The 22,452-nt window shown below is 48.9% G+C and overlaps 1 protein-coding gene across 2 annotated transcripts in view; it reads right to left on the bottom strand.

The window, feature by feature from the left end:
• LOC131094354 (acid-sensing ion channel 2) overlaps nucleotides 1–22,452 on the bottom strand; it is a 499,734-nt gene that overhangs the window by 23,060 nt on the left and 454,222 nt on the right. The window lies entirely within an intron of this gene.

Here is a 22,452-nt window from a genome sequence, read left to right on the forward strand (position 1 = left end):
ATCCCTTTGTTCCATTAAAACGAGTGGACAAAAGTCATGGAGTGGCTTTGGAAGCAGAATTGATGAGCTCAGATCAGCCCTGTGGGCTCCTGTCTCCACACACCCGTGGTGTCACCTCCTCTCCTGGGGATTCCTGTGGCTCCCACACCTCAGCAAACCCCAGATTCCATTTGGGAAGAAGGACTGGCAGAGGAAGTTGTTAACGAGGCCCAATTTGACCTAAACCTGGAATATTCCTGGCTCTGGATCCCTGCTGGTGGCCAGCAGTGCCACCTCCACATCTGAGGAGTTTCTGTTGGGAGGATGAATCATTCCTCAGCCTCCCACTACCCCGTAGCATTTTCCTACAATTCCATTGTGCATTTCAATTTCTGACAGCTCTGGGAGAACCTCGGGAATCCCAGCCATCCACAGCTCTGGAGCTGCTTCTCCATGGTCTGCACAAAGAGGGGTGGGAGGACATGGTCAGGGGACAAGGGGACAGTGAGGGGACTCTGGATGAGGTTTTGTGGATCTCAGGAATTCAGGATTTAACTCTGCTGGCAAAGGGATCTGCTGCCTTCTCCCAAGAGGATTTTCCCACAGGATCCTCGAATCCTGGAATGGTTTGGGTGGGAAGGGACCTTAAACCCACCCAGTGCCACCCCTGCCATGGCAGGGACACCTCCCACTGTCCCAGGTACTCCAAATCCTGTCCAACCCGGCCTTGGACACTGCCAGGGATCCAGGGGCTGCCCCAGCTGCTCTGGGCACCCTGTGCCAGGGCCTGCCCACCCTCCCAGGGAGGAATTCCTTCCCAAAATCACCCCTAAACAGACCCTGCTCACCCAGGAGCTGCCAAGGCAAACACAGTGAGACCCCACAGGTGGGATGGGTTTAGGTTGGGAATTGCCAGGACAAACAGGAGCATCCCAGTGCTCGGATCCCCTCCTTCACAGCCTCTCCAAGGTGTCACCTCCCAGCTCAGCAAAGCCATGGCAAGGGCTGATCCAGGAGTTTGGAATTCTGCTGTCACCTCCTGGGAAAACGCCAGCCCCAAACCACACATTCCCACAGTTTTTGGGAACAAACCCCTACCAGCTCTTCCCAAATGATTTTGGTGATGGAGAACATCCCAACCCCATCCCATCCCAACCCAATCCCATACCCACCTCAATCCCATCTCAACCCCATCCCAATCCTATCCCAATCTCATCCAATCCCAATCCTATCTCAATCCCAACCCCATCCCAACACCATCTCAATCCCTTCCTAACCCCATCCCAACCCCATCCCCATCCTAACCCCATCCCAATCCCAGCCCCATCCCAATCCTAATCTGTGGAGAACATTATTAATAGTTGGTTAGCTGAGAAAGGCCATGCTGACATACTGCCGCTGGTTAAGCTGAAAGGAGAAGTCAGCAGTCAGTAAGCTGAAAGGAGAAGTCAGCAGTCGGTGACCAATGACAGGCAAGGACAGAATGCCCTTGCTGCAACATGAGGATAGAGAAGAGAGATTCTTCCTGAGAATATGTAGAAAGTATCAAAAGTAGAACCATAGGAATGCAGAAGTAGGCGCAGTTGCTGATATGTAACTAACCAATCCTGAGCTCAACTTTTGCAATATGTATGAAGCTCATTATGAACTGTATTTAACCTGCTGTACTGATCAATAAAATTGGGCCTGTGATGATCTAATTGATGTCCTGGTCTCCTTCCGTCGACACTAATCCCAATCCCAATCCCAATCCCAATCCCACCCCATTCCATCCCAACATCATCCCAACTCCATCCCAATCCCATCTCAATCCCATCCCAATCCCATCCCAATCTCATCCTGACCCCATCTTGACCCCACCTCAGTCCAATCTCAACCCCATCCCAATCCCATCCGATCCCATCCCAATCCTATCCCAACCCCATCCCAATCCCATCTGCACAGCCCCACAGCACCCCAGGCTCTGCCCCAGCTGCCCCAATCCCATTCCAGGCCAGGCTCAAGCCCTTCCCAAGCTCCCCCCAGGCCCCCCAGCCCCAATTCCCATCCCATTTTCCCGCTCCTGCTGGTCCCATCCCACCCCCACGGCTCTGCTGGGTGTTGATCCCCTTCCAGCACTCCGGAGGAGATTCCATCTGCTTCCCTCACTAATTCTCTGACACCTCAGATGAAAAAACTCCTGTTTCGTTTAATTTGTTGGGCAACAGGCATTTTCCCAAAATATTTTCCATCCACAACTCTTCTGCCCATTTCTGCACCTGCCCCAGCTTGAATTCCATGGATTTCCCATGCCCAGGGGTCTGTCCATGGGTAAATCCCTGTCCATCCATGCCAAAGTCCAGCCTGCAGGTATTCAAATTAATCTTAAAACCAGGAGGATTTGGAATTCTAAATGGGAAATCCTGGAATGAAGCCAGTGGTACCCATGGAGAGGGAGGGAAGGGCCACAGCATGGAAAAAACTCTGGGATTGAACCCCAAAATTGCAGAATTCCATCAGTGATGATATCCAGGAAAACAAAATAAACAGGATTTTTTTAGCTTTCCTTGTTTCTCCTGCACAAGGATGAAACCAAAAACATGGGATTGGCTTGGAAAAATTGTCCCTTCTCATAAAAAAATCTATTCCTTCCAAAATTCCTGTTTGCTGCCAGGAGAGGCAAATTAAAAGCCCAGCTTGGATGGAAATGCCCGGATCAGAACTCATTAACTGCATCCTAAATATTCCACCAGGGATCCAGGAGCTTTAGTGGGGATTGAATATTTCTTGGAATTGTGGGGAAAGGGAGGAACCAGCAGCACCAAAAATCCGGGTTTGGGGCCACTCATTTCTGAAGGAATTTTCCCTGAACAGACAACAAATCCCAAAGGGCTCTGTGGCAACCGCTGGCACTGGAGAGGGCTCTGAATATCCCAGGGGAAAATTCCAGCCATGATTTTATTAATATTTCCAATTTTAGGAGTTTTTGACAATTTGACTTTTTTTTTTTCCAATTTGACTTTTTTTTTTCCAATTTGACAATTTTTTTTTTATTTTTTTCCAATTTTAGCATTATTTAGAATGGCTTTTTCTGGGAATTTCTCCTGGACCTCTGGGGCTGAGCCACTGCTCTTCCCATTTTTTATGAACAACCATCACTGAGGGAAAAAATAATCCTGGAATCCTTGGATTTGCTCAGAGAAACTAAAAGCAATCTCAGTCCCTTGGGATTTGGGTTGCACCTCCCAGTTTTTAACTTGTTTGGGATGTTGGGAACGCTTCATTTATCCCCAGCCCCACTCTCAGGGCTTGGAAATTCAGTTTATAGCCCATTCCAGGTTGGGAAAAATAAAGAATTGATTGGAAACTGCATTTATCCACACAGTAAATCCACTCCTGCACCCAGCAGAATCTCCAAATGAATCCTGAGCCCATTTTTTGGAATCACCCATCAATGTGGGGAAAAATAACGCTGAAATCTTTGGATTGGGTCAGATAAATTCGAAATCAATCCCAATCCCTTGGGATTTGGCACATCCCAGTTTTAAGCCTTATTTTGGGATGTGGGGAAGCCCAACCCCTTCCTTCATCTCCAGCTTGGAAATTCAGGTTTTAGAGCATTCCAGATTGGGAATAATCCAGAATTCCTTGAGAACTGCATTTTCCCACTCATTAAATCCAATCCTGCTCTCAGGGTAGGGTCTCCCAACAAATCCTGAGCTGCTCTTTCCCCTGCAGGATTAAAGGAGCTTGAATTAAAGCTGGGATTAATTCAGCACCTGCTCCCAGCTGGCTGCAGAGGCAAGCTCAGCTCTTGCTCCTGCTGTTGTCCTTCCATGACTTTTTTGGGAAGAGCATCCCTGGAAAACTCTACAGGGAGCTCCAGCAGGGCTGGGACCAAGCTCATCCCTGAAAAGTCAGGAATTAAAATGCCAAGTGCTGCCAAAAGCAGGGAGCTTCTCTCTCACCCTGCCTGGCCCTGTGCAAACACATCCAATTCCCCCTGGGAATGAACAGCTGGAGCTGATCCTGGCACTGATTCATGGGGAAATGAGGATACAGCTGGAGCTGGGAGGTGCTTCTGGTGGAACTGTTATCAACAGCCCTGGAATTACTATTCCTCACTTCCGAAACTGTTATCCCCCAGCTCTGGAACTGTTATCCTGTAGCCCTGGAATTGTGATCCTGTAGTTCTGGAATTGTTATCCCAAGTTACTGGAATTTTGATCCTGTAGTTCTGGCATTGTTATCTTCTGGAGTTGTTATCCCCAGCTCTGGAATTGTGATCCTGTAGCTCTGGAACTGTTATCCCTAGCTCTGAAATTGTTATTCCTCACTTCTGGAACTGTTATCCCCAGCTCTGGAATTGTTATTCTGTAGCCCTGGTAGCCTTGGAATTATCATCTTGGAGCTCTGGAATTGTTATCCCCGCCTCTGGAATTGTCATCCCTCAGCTCTGGAACTGCTATTCTCCATCTCTGGAATTGTTATCCTGAGTTCTGGAATTGGTATCCCCAGCTCTGGAACCGTCATCCCCAGGTCTGGAATTGTGATCCTGTAGCTCTGGAGTTGTGATTCGGTAGCTCTAGAATTGTAATTCTTCAGCTCTGGAATGGTTATCCTGAGTCCTGGAATTGTTATCCTCTGAAGTTGTTATCCCCAGCCCTGGAACTGTGGTCTTGTAGTTCTGGAATTGTCATCCCTACCTCTGGAACTGTCATCCCCAGCCAGCAGCTCCAGGGGGGATGTTCCTGCTTGGACAAAGCCAAAGCAGGTCCCACACGGCTCCATCTGAGAATTTCTCGCTTAATTCCTGCAAATCTGTTTCACTGTCCTAGGCCTCAGTCTCCCCTCCGTAAAACGGGAATGACATCTCAAGGAATTCCAAGGGCTCTTCCCATCCCCAGGTTCCCCCAAACCCCAGGAGGGGCCCAGGGGGAGCCCCAGGAACCACATCTGGCAGGGGGCCCAGATGTGCATCCCTGGAAGGCACTCTGGGACCTGGAGCAGGGGCCTGACATGGCCCAGGAATGCTGTGGGATGCTGAGGTCGTCCCGAGGTTTTCCAGCATCCTTTGCTTGGTATCACCATGGAAACAGTGAGCCAGGGCTCCCCCACCTTCCCAGGGATCTCCCAACCTTCCAGCGATCTCCAGCCTTCCAGGGATTCCCTCTTCCCAGAGATCGCCAACCTTCTAGGGATTCCCTCTTCCAGGGCTCCCACAATTTCCAGGGATCCCCCATTTTCCAGGGATCCCCTGCTTCCCAGGAATCTCCCCACCTCCTGTGTGACCCCTGGGAAGGGCAGGAATTCCCAGTGCTGTGAGGCTGCTCTGGGTGTGCTCCCTGTTCCCACCAACCCTGAGATTCCCCAAATCCTCCTGTAGGAATGTGCTGCCTGTTGATGGAGTGACCAAATTATTCTTTGTCTGCTTAAAAGGAAAAAAAGCCCAGAAGTTTCTCTCCTCAGTTTGTACAAAGACACCTCATAGGACCCTGGGGACTTCACCTCAGACCTGGGGCTGCCAATTGGACAGAGGCCAAAAGGTTCCACCCAAGTAATTAGCTAGAAAAAGAAGAGAACAAAGACAATAATTGCTTTTGTGGGTGTTTTGGTAGAAGCAAGGACCTCTTGCCCCTGGCTTGGTTTTTCTCTGTAAGAGCTTTGTTATTTTGCCTTTTATTAAAACCTTTTTGTTTCCAACACTACCTCAGAAGCCATCCTGCTGATTTTATGCCATTTGGAGTGGCTGGGCTATCTCAGGTGTGAAAGATTCTCTGAGAGCTCATAAGACCTGAAGAGTAACATATTATTACACATTCCTCATTATTCTGGGAAGCAGGACTTGGATGTGTGTCCTCAGGTCACCCCCAGGCCCTGCTGGGCAGGGAATCCCTGAATGCTCCCTATGCTCCAAGGGAGGCTCCTGCACCTCCAACCCCTCCTTATCCATGCAGGACTCCTGACCAAACTCCCAACACTCACATTTTTCCCAAACAAAGATTTACACTGTCTTGGGTTGGAAATGCAAGGTGTGGCTGGGGTGTGTGTTCTGTTATCATCTGCCAGAGCTGGGGCAGTTATCTCTGTTCATTGGGCATTTTCTTGATCTCTCCCACAGCCAATCCTCCCTCCAGAAGATCTCTTCTGTTCATGGGTCATTAATTATTAATTATCTTCTACTCATGGCCAGTGAGTGTCCCTGCATGGCTGATCAAATTCCACCATCCCATGGGGAGATGCTCCGCCCAGGGGAGGAGCCAAGCATTCCTACCTGGATACAATCTGGGGTTTGGAACATTCCTACCTGGATACAATCTGAGATTTCAAGCATTCCTACCTGGACCCAATCTGAGGCTTGGAACATTCCTACCTGGATACAATCTGAGGTTTGAAACATTCCTACCTGGATCCAATCTGAGGTTTGGGACATTCCTACTTGGATCCAATCTGAGATTTCAAACATTCCTACCTGGATACAATCTGAGGTTTCAAGCATTCCTACCTGGATCCAATCTGAGGTTTGAAACATTCCTACCTGGATGCAATCTGAGGTTTGGGACATTCCTACTTGGATCCAATCTGAGATTTCAAACATTCCTACCTGGATACAATCTGAGATTTCAAGCATTCCTACCTGGATACAATCTGAGGTTTGGGACACTCCAGCAGCCTTTGCCCACTGCATTCCCAGAGGAGCAGCTTTCTGCTGCCCTGCATTGCCAGAGGGAGCCCAGGCCCATCTCCAGCAGCCCTGGAGCCGCAGAGGAAAATTCCCCCCTTGTGCAGGATCCCTGCTGCAGCACAGCCACAGCTGGCACTGCAGGAGGGCTGAGCCCCCATGGCATGGGGCTGGGACACCACCCTGACACACAGGGTGACAGCTCCTATTCTCACTCTGGCAGGGTTGTTTTGTATTACTGCATTGTAGGAATGTGTCCCCTGTTGACAGAGTGACAAAATTATCTTTTGTCCCCTAAAAAAGGAAAAAACCCCAGAAATCTCTCTCCTCAATTGGGTAAAAAGAAACCTCATAGGACCTCAAACTTAAGCATAGCCAATTGGACAGGGGCCAAAAGGTCCCACCTAAGCAATTCACTAGAAAAAGAAGAGAACAAAGGAATCAATTGCTTTTCTGGAGTGTTTTACCAGGAGCAAGAGCCTCTTGCACCTGGCTCAGTTTTTCTCTGTAAAGAGCTTTTTTATTTTGCCTTTTATTAAAACTTTTCTGTTTCCAACACTGCCACAGAAGCCATCCTGCTGATTTGATGCCTTCTGAGGTGGCTGCGCTATCTTGGGTGTGATACGGATCTCCAAGAGCTTATGAGACCTGGCTGGAGGAGACCCCTGTATCACTGCATTGTTTGTTTTTAATTTCGTCCCTAATAAAGAATTTCTATTCCTGCTCCCATATCTCTGCCTGAGAGCCCCTTAATTTCAAATTTATAGCAATTAAAAGGGAGGGGGTTTGCATTTTCCATTTCAAGAGAGGCTCCTGCCTCCCTTGGCAGACACCTGGCCTTTCAAACCAAGGCATGTATATTAAAACAAAAAATCCAATTGCCATGGAAACATGGCTCCAAGGAAGCGGGAGCTGCAATCCCACCCTGGGAAAACGTGGAGTTGTGAAGGCACCAGTTTTACGAGTTTGGCTGCCCCGAGAGGGCTCTGATTTCCATGGAACTGGGGTTTCAGTTCCCTGGGAACGGGGAGGAGAAGCTGGAATCTGAGTGTTGATCCCCCCTGAGGCCACGCAGCTTTTCCAGGGAAAATCACTCACTCCAGATTTGTCCTGGTGGTGTTTTTGCTGTGGGCTGAGCTCTGGGAGCAATCAGGGACAAGAAATTTCCTGGTGGATAAGCGGGATCTGTCTGCCACATCCACCTGGGAAAAGGGCTGCTCCCCTGGGATACAGCAGGAGTGAGTCCTGGGGGCTCTGTGGGGTCTGGGGAGCCCAGCCTGGCTGGATCCAAGGGAATAAATCCATCCTGGAGAAAAGGAGGCGCGGGAGAACTTCTGACTGCACAGCTCCCAGACAGGGTGAGGCAGCTGAGGGACTGGGATTTCTCCTGGGAAAAGGGACAGGATGAGAGGGAACAGCCCCAGGATGTGTCAGGGGAGACTCAGGCTGGGTTCAGGGAAAATTCCCTCATGGAAAGGGTGGTCAGGCCCTGGAAGGGGCTGCCCAGGGTGGTTTGGAGTCATCCCAGCTGCCACCACAGAATGTCACCTCTGCTGTCATTTCCCTTTGCTTTGGAGAGAGGGCACGGCAGGAATGGGAGAGAGGAGGGAAAATGGATTTGTCAGGAAAAGAGGGAGACAGAGGGAGTTTAGGATGGAGCAAAGGCTGGGAAAGAAGCAAAAGGGTATCTGCAGTCTGATCCCAAGGGATGAGGGCACGGAGCCAATGCTTCCTCTGGAATTCCAGCCTGGACGTGTCCCAGGCCAGGTTGGACAGGGCTTGGAGAACCTGGGACAGGGGGAGGTGTCCCTGCCCAGGGGATGCACTTTAAAGCCCCTCTCAACCTAAAGGATTCCACGGTTCTGGAATTCCTACAGCACAACTGGGATAAATATCCAGGACAAACCCCAGCCCCCAACTGCCCTGGGCTGGGACTCAAAGCCTCCCTGCAGAAATTCCTGATTTGGGTTTATTTGGGTGCTTTCCACCCCATCCCTGGGTCACGGAGTGGGAAGGGGCAGGAACTGGGATCCAGAGCTCCTCCCCAGCTTGGAGAGGAGGCTTTTCCCTGCTCCCTCCTCTCCCAGCTCCCTCCCCTCCCGAGGAGCAGGAGGTGTTGTACAACCCCATGGAGCCGCTGTGCTATTTTTAGGGAACATATTGCATTTGCATCCCAAATCTGGGGCCAGATGGCTCCATGGATATTATTAAAAAGCTCCTTACATAATCCAGGAGCAGGAGAAAGCCTCAGGATTCCAGCCCAGGGCTGGGAAAGGTTTTGCTGGATGAGCAGGAGCCCGGAATTCAATATTCCAGCTCCTCACTCCTATTTAATCATTGAAAAGGGAATAAACTCTGGGAAGCTGCTCTCCTGGGGTCATCCCAGGGCAGGCAGGGATGGTCCTGCCAGGTGATGCTGCTTCCATGAGCAAGGAATACAAATCCCCTTCCCACCTCAGCATCCCTTGGGAATCACGTGTGGCAGGGAAAGGAGGAGGCAGGAGAGCCAGGAGATCCAGAGCTCCATGGATATTATTAAAAAGCTCCTTACATAATCCAGGAGCAGCAGAAAGCACCAGGACTCCAGCCCCAGGCTGGGAAAGGTTTTGTTGGATGAGCAGGATCCAGGAATTCAATATTCCAGCTCGTTGCTCATGTTCTATTAATTAATTAAGTTATTAAGTTTAATTTTTAATCATTAAAAGGAGGGAACAAATGTCTGGGAAGATGCTCCCCTGGGGGTCATCCCAGGGCAGGCAGGGATGCACCTGGGATGCTGCTCCAGGAATAAAAATCCCTTCCCACCTCAGCATCCCTTGGGAATCAGGTGTGGCAGTGAAGGGTGACCACGGGAGGGACAAGAGCCAGAAGATCCAGAGCTCCATGGGTTTTATTAAAAAGCTCATTACATAATCCAGGAGCAGCAGAAATCACCAGGATTCCAGCCCCAGGCTGGGAAAGTTTTCCTGGATGAGCAGGAGCCAGGAATTCAATACTCAGCTCCTTGAATTCAATATTCAGCTCCTCAATTTTTAATCATAACAAAGATGGAACAAGGGTCCCATAACCTGCTGTCCTGTGTGGGGCCATCCCAGGGCAGGCAGGGATGCTCCTGGGATGCTGCTTCCACAACTTCTCTGTGCTGGGGAAGGATAAAACTCCCTTTCCACCTCAGCATCCTTTGGGAATCATGTGTGGCAATGAAGGGTGACCAGGTGAGGGACAAGAGTCAGAAGATCCAGAGCTCCATGGATTTTATTAAAACGCTCCTTACATAATCCAGGAGCAGCAGAAAGCACCAGGATTCCAGCCCCAGGCTGGTAAGGGTTTTGTTGGATGAGCAGGAGCCAGGAATTCAATATTCAGCTCCTTGCTCCTCCCTACTAAACTCAATTTTTAATCATGAACAGGAGGAAACAAGTGTCCTATAACCTGCTCTCCTGTGTGGGGCCATCCCAGGGCAGGCAGGGGATGCTACTTCCACAACTTCTCTGTGCTGGGGAAAGGAGGAAAGGATAAAATTCCCTTCCCACCTCAGCATCCCTTGGGAATCAGGAGTGGCAGTGAGGGAGCAGAGCCAGAATCCTGTAACACCTTGGGCAGCCTCAGGAGCTGCAGGCAGGAGCAGGGCTTGGGGAAGGAGAGAGATTCCCCGCAGGGAAGGAGGGAAGGATGGAGGGATGCTCCTGGCATCCAGAGCCGGGGGTGTCACCCATCTGCCAGTCTTGCTCAGCTGCTGCCCCCAGGGACTGGGATGATCCCAAATAAATCAAAATAAGGGAAAAGAGCTCGAAAGGCACAGAAACAGATCCTGCTCATCGCCCACCCCCTCCAGGAGTGTCTCCTGGAACAGCCTGAAAAATTAAACAGGGAAAGGCTGCTGCTGGTTCTGGCTGCTGGAGGGAAGCAGAATTCCCAGGGATGAGGAGGAGTCCTGGCAGGGAGGTTGCCCCTTTGGGATGGATGGATGGATGGATGGATGGATGGATGGATGGATGGATGGATGGATGGATGGATGGATGGATGGATGGGATTGGGATGTTCAAGGGACCAGCAAGTTTTTGTTATGGATGAAAGGGAGATCACAGGATCATGGAATGGTTTCGGTTGGAAACGACCTTAAATCCCACCCAGTGCCACCCCTGCCATGGCAGGGACATCTCCCATCATCCCAGGCTGCTCCAAGCCCCAATGTCCAACCCGGCCTTGGACACTGCCAGGGGTCCAGGGGCAGCCCCAGCTGCTCTGGGCACCCTGTGCCAGGGCCTGCCCACCCTCCCAGGGAACAATTCCCAATTCCCAATCTCCCATCCATCCCTGCCCTCTGGCAGTGGGAGCCATTCCCTGTGTCCTGTCCCTCCATCCCTTGTCCCCAGTCCCTCTCCAGCTGTCCTGGAGCCCCTTCAGGCCCTGCAAAAGGCTCTGAGCTCACCCAGGAAAGGATTTTCCTCTCTGTATCCCTCGGCATTGCAGCACCTCCCTTCCTTTGTCCCTCAGTGTCCCCAGGTGTCCCCTCAGCCCTGTCCCCTCCTGCCACCCTCCCAATGGAGGATTTTATGGATAAATAAATGGAAATATGGAAAATTTGCCAGGCACAGGGCATTCCCAGCTCTGGGGCAGCAGGAGGGACAGGATTTCCCAACCTACCTGGGAAACCTCCAGGCAGCTCAGGCTGCTGGAACTGGGCTGGAGAGAGGGAAAATAAACCAAAATATCCATCAGTGCCAGGCTGATGGGAATTGGGGTAGGAAATGGTGGGGCTGGCACTGGCAGGTTTTCAAGGAATGGGGAGAAAAAGCAGGCGGTGAAATCCAGCAATAGATAAGAATGAGGCAGAGCTGAATCCAGATGGATTTCCCAAGGGAGACAAAAAGGGAATTCCTCATCTTGTGGCCACCTCAGAGCTGGCCGTCAATCCCTGCCATCACCACGGTGATGATCCATCCACCCATCCCTCACTGAGATGGAAAATCCCTTTTTAAGGAGTTTTGGAGGGTGGGGTGGCTCCAATTTGGATTTCCTCCCATTCCTCTCCCAAATCCACCCTCCCTGGTGCTCACACCCCACGGTGGACAGTGGAAATGCCACGCCAGCTCTGGTCACAGGGGGTGGGGATGGATGGGGACAGGGAAAGGAGCACCCAGAGGGGCTGGGATGGGAAGAGGAGCAGGAAAGGAGGGATTTGGGAGGAGTCCAGCACAGCTTGGGTTGTGTCTGGCGAGGGGAAAGCTCCGGATCCTCTCTATAAATATTCCCAGGCAAACACCAGACGGGAGCAGAACATTTCCACTGGCAGGAAAAACAGTGGGGAAAACAAAGGATGCAGACTGGAACAGGTTATCCCAGGATACCAACCCCAACCCCTCCATCTGGGGACGCTCCAGGCAGCCAGCCCCAGCTGAGGGTGCAAATAAAGAGGAGCTTGGAGGTTTTCCCCTCAGAATCAGCTCTGACATCCCTTGGGATGTGCACTGTGAGCTGCTCCAGCCTGGAATTCCAGAGAGTCTGCAGGACCTGCAGGATTGGGAGGAAAAGGTTGGAAAAATGATGGGGAAGTGTTGGGGAAGATGGAACAGGAAAGCCTTATAAATATGATTGCCTGGCAAAATATTTTGAGAATATAGAAAATATAAGCGAGATTGAAATGAAAGCAAGCTTTGAGATGCCTCAGTTACTCAGTTCCAGAACAACTGGAAAACAATGGTGTGGCCAGCTGAAGGTGATCCCCTTTTGATGGAACAACACCCTCTGCTTGCAGACAGGCCCAAGGGTCAGAGCAGACCCTACAGCTTGGCAGAAGGGGCCCAAAGAGGAGTTTTTAGGGTTTAAAATGTAACACAGTATGGTAATGTAATGATTCTTATAGGCTGTATGGAAATGCTGTAGGATTTGTATGTTGTACTAGATTGGTTAGTGAGAATCAGAATATTCAACACAGGAGAAGATTTATGGTATTGGAACGGGAATTTCAAACTCTTACCCTTTTACTCTCTCACCCTCTCATCCTCTCTCCCCCTCTCTCCTCTCAGCCTGCTCTGAGCTGTGTTTGGCAGCTCCCAGCAGGGCCCTGCACCCAGGCCCTTTGCAATAAACCCCAAATTCCACAACCTGGATGCAGAGATCTCTCATCTCCATCTGTCCCGACCATCTAATCTCCCATCACACCGACAGGGAAGCCCTCAGGGGAACACTCTGGGGGCTGGAGGAGCAAACTGGGGAATCCCCACTGGGACTAGGCTGGGGCTGGCTCCAGACTTTGGGTTTGGGGAGATGTTGGATGTGGGCAGAACAGGGAAGATCCTTCCCTGGAAGGGACAATGCCAAGAGAGCTGAAGGTGCCCTGGTGGGTCAGAGGTGAGCAGAGCCCTAAGGTGTGACAGACATCTTTTATGAAAAATCCTTTCCTTAGGATTTTCCTCCTGAAAACCTGAGAGGCCTCAGGAACAAAATGTAAACATTGATTATCTGCTGCTGTGGAATGCAACAGGTGCATCTGTGATTGGTCTCATGTGATTGTTTCTAATTAATGGCCAATCACAGTCAGCTGGCTCGGACTCTCTGTCCCTGCCACAAGCCTTTGTTATCATTTCTTCCTATTCTATTCTTAGCTTGGCTTCAGATGGAATTCTTTCTTCTATTCTTATAGTGTAGTTTTAATGCAATACATATAATAAAATAATAAATCAGCCTTCTGAAACATGGAGCCAGATCCTCGTCTCTTTTCTCATCCTCAAACCCCTGTGAACACCATCACACCAGGGAGGGCAGAGCTGGCTCAGAGTCCTTTGCTCCAGGCATGGATTCCATGCAAGAGGAAACAGCCTCGGGCTGATATTGGAGAAATTCCAGTGGGGCAGTCCCTGACCTTGCAGGGATGTAAATCCAGGTGGATGTGACACTTGGGGACAGGAGCCAGTGGTGGCCTTGGCAGTGCTGGGGGATGCTGGACTCATCTCAGAGGACTTTCCCAACCTGACCAATTCCATAACCCTGCATTCCAAGCCATCTTTCCTCACAAAACCCAGGAATTCTGCCCCCCTTGCCTGGCCCATTTTGGGATGGTTAACATCAAATCCCTCTCTCCTATCTCCTCTCTGGACACCCCCATTTTCCTTCCCTCACCCTGAGCTTGCAGGGACAGAAAAGAGACTTTCCCACCCACAGAGCCCTTCCCTTCCTGCTGTCCCCACTCCAGAACTGTCCCCAGCTTGTCCCAGCTCAGTACTGTCCCCATCCCAGCACAGGACTGTCCCCTCAATCCAGTCCCATCTCAGGACTGTCCCCACTTCCATCTCTGGCCTGTCTCCAGCCCAGCCTCAGCCCAGGGCTGTCCCCAGCTAAGGACTGTCCCCAGTCTTGTCCCAGCCCAGGCCTGTCCCCATCCCATGTCAGGACTGTCCCCAGCCTGTCCCAGGCCCGTCCCCATCCTGCTGGGCCAGGACAGGAGGGAGGTTGGGCAATGTGGCCTGAGGGGGACACAGAGAGGGGCCCAGCTCAGCACAGGCCACCCGTCGTTCCTGTCACTGTCCCCAGGATGCCAGGCCAGCTGTGGCTCCTGTCACTGTGCCCAGGGTGCCAGGCCAGCTCTGGCTCCTGTCGCTGTCCCCAGGGTGCCAGGCCACCCGTGGCTCCTGTCACTGTCCCCAGGATGCCAGGCCACCCGTGGTTCCTGTCACTGTCCCCAGGGTGCCAGGCCAGCTGTGCCTCCTGTCACTGTCCCCAGGGTGCCAGGCCACCCGTGGCTCCTGTCACTGTCCCCAGGGTGCCAGGCCACCCGTGGCTCCTGTCACTGTCCCCAGGGTGCCAGGTCAGCTCTGGCTCCTGTCACTGTCCCCAGGGTGCCAGGCCAGCTGTGGCTCCTGTCACTGTCCCCAGGGTGCCAGGCCAGCTGTGCCCACAGCCCCGGGGAGGCCCCGAGGCCACCAAGGCCCCTCTGAGGGGCTGTCCCCAGCTGTTCCCTCTCTCCATGGTGGGACACCAGGAAAAGCCTGAATCCCTGGATTTGGTGCCTTTCCCACACCAGACCCACCCCTGCCCCTGCCTTGCCCCTCTCTGTCCCCAGCTGGGTCCCCCCAACCCCACAGACCCATTTTCTCCCCTCCATCCTCCCCAAGCCCTGCCCAGCTCTGCCCGCTCCAGGGAGCCCAGCAGGAGCCCTCGGCCAGCTCAGATCTGCCCTCAGAGCAGAGAATTTCATATTCCAGAGCTGCGGATTCATCCCTCCAGAGCAGATTCTTTCCTCCTCCACAGCAGACTAATTATTCCTTTAGTGCAAATTATTTCATATTCCAGAGCAGATTATTTGTTCCTTCAGAGCAGATTCTTTCCTCCTCCAGAGCAGATTATTTATTCCTTCAGAGAAAATTATTTCATATTCCAGAGCAGATTATTTATCCCTTCAGAACAGATTATTTAATATTCCAGAGCAGATTATTTGTTCCTGCAGAGCATATTATTTCATATTCCAGAGCAGACTATCTATTCCTTCAGAGTAGATCCTACAAAGCTCATTTTTTTTTACTCCTTCAAAGCAAATTATTTACTCCTCCAGAACAGATTATTTATTACTTCAGAGTAGATTCTTTCATATTCCAGAGCAGATTATTTATTCCTTCAGAGTAGATTATTTACTATTCCACAGCAGATTATTTATTCCTGTAGAGAAAATTATTTCATATTCCAGAGGAGATTTGTTCCTTCAGAGCAGATTATTGAATATTCCAGAGCAGATTATTTATTCCTTCAGGGCAAATTATTTCATATTCCAGAGCTGGTGATTTGTCCCTCCAGAGCAGATTCTTTCCTCCTTCACAGCAGATTATTTATTCCTTCAGAGCAAATTATTTAATATTCCAGAGCAGATTATTTCTTCCTTCAGAGCAGATGATTTAATACTGCAGAGCAGATTATTGAATATTCCAGAGCAGACTATTTATTCCTTCAGAGAAGATTATTTGTTCCTTCAGAGCAGATTTTTGAATATTCCAGAGCAGACTATCTATTCCTTCAGGGCAGATCCCTTATGCCTTTGGAGCTGTTTATTTGCTCCTCCAAACCTTTTTTTTTTACTCCTTCAAAGCAAATTATTTACTCCTCCAGATCAGATTATTTAATATTTCAGACCAGATTATTTTTTCCTCCAGACCAGATCTTTTTCGCCCTTTAGAGCAAATTCTTTGCTCTTCCAGCATATTTTATTTAGTATCCCAGAGCAGATTATTTATTGCTTCAGAGAAAATGATTTACTCCTTCAGAGCAGATGCTTTATCCTTCCAGAGCAGTGTGTTTGTCCTTCAGAGCAGATTCTTTGCTCTTTCCAAGCTGTTTATTTATTCCTCCAGAGCAGATTGTTTAATATTCCAGAACAGATTCTTTGCTCCTCCAGGGCAAATTATTTGTTCCTCCAGAGCAGATTCTTGGCTCCTCCTGAGGTGATTATTTAATATTCCAGAGCAGAGTCTTTGTCCTTTCAGAGCAGGGATTTTTTTCCCTTTCAGAGCAGATTCTCTGCTCCTCCAGAACAGATTATTTCATATTCCAGATCAGATTATTCTGCTCCTCCAGAACAGATTGTTTCATATTCCAGATCAGATTATTCTGCTCCTCCAGAGCTGCCCCAAGCAATGCCGGTTTAAGAGAGCACTGCCAGCTCCTGCTGCTGCTCAGCACAAGGAAAAATGTTCCAGAGCCTCTCCAGCAGGGAAAACCCATTCCCAGCAGGGAAAACCCATCCCCAGGAATGGAAAAACCTTTCCCAGGAGGAAAAATCCAATCCCAATGAAAAACTCATTCCCAGCAGAGAAAACGCATTCCCAAGAGGGAAAACTCATTCTCAGCAGAGAAAAACCCATTCCAGGAGTGACAAACCCATTCCCAGCAGGGAAACCCATTCCTAGGAGAGAAAAGCCATTCCCAATAGGGAAAACCCATTCCCAGGAGTGGAAAACCCATTCCCAGGAAGGAAAACCCATTCCCAAAAAGGAAAACCCCTCCCAAGAGTGGAAAACTCATTCCCAAGAGAGAAAACCCATTTCCAGGAGGGAAAAACGCTTCCAGGCAGGGAAACCCCTTTTGCCAGGAATGAAAAACCCATTCCCAGGAAAGGAGAACCTATTCTCAGGAGGTAAAAGCCATTCCCAGGAGTGGAAACCCTATCCCACATCTCCTCAGCACCAGGAATTCAGGAATTGCCCTCGGGAAGCACCTGGGAGGTCTCAAGCACCAACTGGACAAAATGGGAGCAAAAGATTATCCCTGAGCTGAAGGGATTAATCCAATTAAATTTAATGAGCCTTTGGAAGAGACTTTAATCTCCAAAGCTTCTTCCAGCCCTGAGGTCTCCTGGGGGCTCCCTGAGATTGATTAAAATGCTCCAAGCTTTCTCCAGGAAGGAAACTGAGCACCCCAGGGAAGGGCTGGGATCAGAGAATGGCCTGGATGGTTCCCAAGGGAAACCAGAGCACCTCCAAACCTCACCTGGGGCTCTGAGACCTCATTCCCAGGACTTGGAAAAAGCAGGAATAAAAATCCCAAAGTTTGCAAACACCTTTAGAGCTCCTGGGGCAGGAAACAGCTCCAGATTTTGTCACCTTGCTGGCACCACCCCAAAATCCATGGTTTTTCCCACGTTTTCACTATGTTTTCCCATGTTTCCCCAGGTTTCCCCACGTTTCTCCATGTTTTCCCCATATTTTCCCATGTTTCCCCATGTCTTCCCAATGTTTTCCCATATTTTCCCTCATTTTCCATGTTTTTCCCATATTTCCCCCACGTTTTCCCATATTTTCCCACGTTTCTCCCATGTTTTCCCTTATTTTCCCATGTTTCCCCATATTTTTCCCATTTTCCTATATTTTCCCACGTTTCTCCCATGTTTCCCCGTGTTTTCCCACGTTTTCCCACATTTTCCCATGTTTTCCACATTTTTCTGCTATTTTGAGGGTTCCTAATTCAGCTGTGGGCATTTGAGAACAACAAAGCTCCAAGGAAAGCTGGAAATGCAGATTTCATTTTAATGCTTCATCCCTTGATTTTCAGGGCCTTATCTCAGCTCTCCCAGATTTCCAAAGCCAGGGGGTTTGGATTCCTTCAGGTTTGCATTTCCTTGAATTTGGGGCTTTTTTCTCTTTTTCTCTTTCTTTTTTTGAAGGAGGCTTTTGAAGCATCCACAGCCCTGGAAGGATTTTCCTGTGTTTGATTTGTGGTCACAGCGTTTGGCTGAACAAAATTCTGGGACAATTCCAGAGAGCAGAAATTCCAGGGAAACTTCCAGGGCCTGAAGGGGCTCCAGGAGAGCTGGAGAGGGACTGGGGACAAGGGATGGAGGGACAGGACCCAGGGAATGGCTCCCACTGCCAGAGGGAAGGGCTGGATGGAAGATAATTGGGAATTGTTCCCTGGCAGGGTGGGGAGGGATGGAATTCCCAGAGAAGTTGTTTTGGAAAAATCCATCCCAGCTGGGGCTGTACAGGGACAATCCTGATTCCTGGAGAGGCTGGGCATTCCCAGGCAGCAAAAACTGGGAAAATCCCCCAAACCCAGGGGCTCAGTGTTGTTCATCCTCCTGAAAAGGGGAATAAAAGGGGCCTGGGGCAGGAATGACCCAGAGGGGATCGGGCCAGGAGAAGCCGTTGGTTTTTATGGAATAGGAAAATCTGCTCTGGGATCAGCCCACCCAAGGCAAGGGGACCTTTAGAGGCTGCTTGGGGTCACCTAAAGTGTCCTGGCCCTTTTCCTGAGGAGAGCCAGAATTTCCTGAGTTACCCAGGATTCCCTGAGTTAGCCAGAATTGCTGAATGAGCCAGGATTCCCTGAGTTAACCAGAATTCCCTGAATTAACCAGAATTCCTGAATTAATTAGCCAGAATTCCTGAATCAGCCAGAATTCCCATAATTAGCCAGAATTCCCTGAATTAGCCAGGATTCCTGAATTAGCTAAGATTCCTGAGTTAGCCAGAAGTCCCTGAATTCACCAGAAGTCCCTGAATTAGCCAGAATTCCCTGAGTTAACCAGAATTCTTGAATTAGCCAGAATTCCTGAATTAGCCAAGATTCCTGAATAAGCCAGAATTCCTGAACTAACCAGAATTCCTAGAATTAGCCAGAATTCCCTGAGTTAGCCAGGATACCTGATCCTCCCTCCAGGAGATCTCTTCTGTCCATGGCCAGTGAGTGTCCCTGCACGGCTGATCAAACTCCATCATCCCGTGGGGAGATGCTCTGCCCAGGGGAGGAGCCAAGCATTCCTACCTGGATACAATCTGAGGTTTGGGACACCACAGCAACTTTCTTCTCCACTGGATCTTCAGAGGAAGACTCCACCCTTTCTACAGGATCCCTGCTCCAGCAGAACCACCCCTGACACTGCAGGAGGGCTGATCCACAATTCCAATGCTGCCAACACCCTGACCCACAGGGTGTCAGGTTGGGTTCTATCAGTGTTGGTTTGTGTCCCCTGTTCACAGAGTGACCAAATTATTCTCTGTCTGCTTAAAAAGGAAAAAAGCTCAGAAGTTTCTCTCCTCAATTAGGTAAAAAGACACCTCATAGGACCTGGGGGACTTCACCTGAAACTTAAGGATAACCAATTGGACAGAAGCCAAAAGGTCCCACCTAAGCAATTTACTAGAAAAAGAGGAGAACAAAGGAACCAATTGCTTTTCTGGAGTGTTTTACCATGAACAAGAACTCCTTGAACCTGGACTGGTTTTTCTCTGTAAAGAGCTTTGTTATTTTACCTTTTATTAAAACCTTTTTGTTTCCAACACTGCCACAGAAGCCATCCTGCTGATTTGATGCCATCTGAGGTGGCTGAGCTATCTCGGGTGTGATACACATCTCCAAGAGCTCAAAGGACCTGCCTGGAGGAGACCCCTGTATCACTGCATTGTTTATTTTGTTTTTATTTTCCTCCCTAATAAAGAACTTTTATTCCTGCTCCCACATCTTTGCTGGAGAGCCCCTTAATTTCAAATTTATAAGAATTTGGAGGGAGGGGGTTTACATTTTCCATTTCCAGGGAGGCTCCTGCCTTCCTCAGCAGACACCTGGCTGTTCAAACCAGACACTCACAGCCTCTGAGACTGATGTTCATCTGAGCAATAAATCCTTTCTAGCCCAAAAGCAGTCCCATCCTTTCATTAAAAAGTGTGACAATAATACAGCCTGGCCTTGGGCACTGCCAGGGATCCACAATTCCCTGTGCCACCCTCCCAGTGACAGAGAGCTCAGGGGAAGGGAAAACCCAACTCCTCCCATCCCATGGATCTCCCTCTGCCCACACCCCTTTGTCACTGAAGACCAGGGACTGTTGGATAGTACTTTTATTTTGATTTAGAGATGGGGTAACCAAGAGATGTTTTAAAAAATTTTATTCTATTTTTAGTTTTATTCTATGCTATTTTAATTCTATTTTTATTTTAATAAAATAATTTTTTATTCAATTTTAGTCTCATGAGAATGGTAAGATAATATAGATGTTTTAATTTACGCTATTATAAATGGAAGTTGGTTATTTCTTAATTATAATATACTATATGTATAATATAATATAATATAATATAATATAATATAATATAATATAATATAATATAATATAATATAATATAATATGGTATATTTTAGTATAAATAATATATATAGTATCTATAATATACTATATGTACTATACTATAGCATAATATAATATCCTATATGTATTTTTTTGTTTTTCGTTATATTATATTGTAGATATTTTAATAATCTAAAATTACTTTCTATGGGTCATATTATAATGTATCTTTCATCGTTCTATTTCTTTAAAATATTTAGTCTTATTTGTAAGGCTATTTTTTGAAACTTTTTTTTGTTTTGTTTTTATCTTAGTAATATTTGTTTTATTTTATGGCATTTTTAAGTTAGTATTTCTTATTTCAAAGCTTGCATATGGATGCACACTGTGTGGGCCTTCTGTCAGTCCTGAGAACTTTCTAGAAATCCACTTCCCACCCCGTGTCCCCCTCCAGGGCTGGAATTCCCTTGGAGCTCCTTCCCTTGCAGAGCCCAGCCCGGAGGCAACACCGAGGGGATTGAATTCCAAGCACACTGAAATTATTATGCAAATATTTGGAAATAATCAACTCCCTCCCTCACCAGCAGAGCTGAGTGAGGCATTGCCATGGCAACAGCCACTCTCAACCAGCAGAACTCCCATTTGGGATTCTGAGGGTGTCCAGGGAGCCCCGGAGCATCCAGGACAGGCTGGATGGGAGAGGAGAAGGCTCCCGAGGAAAGGCCAAGATCCAAGTTTGGCAAAGATCAGAGTTCTCAGCTCTGAAGGCAAGCAGCTCTACCTGAGAACATGGCCAAGGCTCCTGGGAATGAGCCCAGGAGCTTCTCCTTCATCCCTTCAGCAAATCAGAGCCCTGTTCATGGAGTTTTTCCTTGAATTCTGTAAAATTCCAGGTTTAAAGAGACCTCAGTAACTCCCAATGCAATCTAAGCCCAGAAGGTCAGCCCAGGTCCAGAGACAGGAGAATCCAAAATCAACCCAGAGACAGGAGAATCCAAAATCAGCCCAAAGACATGAGAATCCAAAATGAACCCAGGTCCAGGGATATGAGAATCCAAAATCAACCCAGGGAGAGGGGAATCCAACACAGCTCAGGTCCAGGAGAATCCAGAATCAACCCAGGGACATGAGAATCCAAAACCAACCCTGTGGCACCCTCCCAGTGACAGCAGACAGGAGCTCAGTGGGAAGGGAATCCCTCTGAATTGTAATAAATTGGAAATTAAGGTTCAGGAGAATCCAAAATCAACCCAGGGACAGGGATATGAGAATCAAAAATCAACCCAGAGACAGGAGAATCAAAAATCAACCCAGGGACAGGAGAATCCAACATAACCCAGGGACAGGAGGCTCCAATACCAGCTCAGATCCTGGGACATGAGAATCCAGCTCTAAACCAGGTCCAGGCACATGAGACTTCCTCCTTGAGCCTCTGATCTTGAGCTGTTGTGCCTGGGTGGCCCTGGTGGCACTGTCCCCATCCTGTCCCCCACGCTCCTGCCCATCATTTCTGCAGCAGCATTGAAGGATCCATGATCCATGAAAGGATCCACGATCCATTAAAGGATTCATGATCCATTGAAGGATCCATGTTAGGATCCAAGATCCATGAAAGGATCCATGATCCATGAAAGGATCCACAATCCATTAAAGGATTCATGATCCATTGAAGGATCCATGTTCCATGAAAGGATCCACGATCCATGAAAGGATCCATGATCCATGAAAGGATCCACGATCCATTAAAGGATTCATGATCCATTGAAGGATCCATGTTCCATGAAAGGATCCACGATCCATTAAAGGATTCATGATCCATTGAAGGATCCATGTTAGGATCCATGATCCATGAAAGGATCCACGATCCATGAAAGGATCCACGATCCATTAAAGGATTCATGATCCATTGAAGGATCCATGTTAGGACCCATGATCCATGAAAGGATCCATGATCCATGAAAGGATCCATGATCCATGAAAGGATCCACAATCCATGAAAGGATCCATGATCCACTGAAGGAACCAGTGCTCCCCACAACTCCACATTCACTCCAGGAGCTGTATCCCATCCACAGGCCCTGGGGACATTCCACAGCCCAGCTCTCCTGGTCAGCACCTCCTGCTCCAGGATGAGAGGGTTCCAGCTCCTCCAGAGATGCTCAGCCCAGCCCAGGTTCATTCCTGCACAGATTCCATCCACCCCAAATGCTCCAAAGCCAAGGAGCCCAGTCCTTGCTCCACCCACACAGCACCAACCCAGCAA

Source organism: Melospiza georgiana, chromosome 28 (assembly GCF_028018845.1).
Source record: "Melospiza georgiana isolate bMelGeo1 chromosome 28, bMelGeo1.pri, whole genome shotgun sequence".
Lineage (NCBI taxonomy): Eukaryota > Metazoa > Chordata > Aves > Passeriformes > Passerellidae > Melospiza > Melospiza georgiana.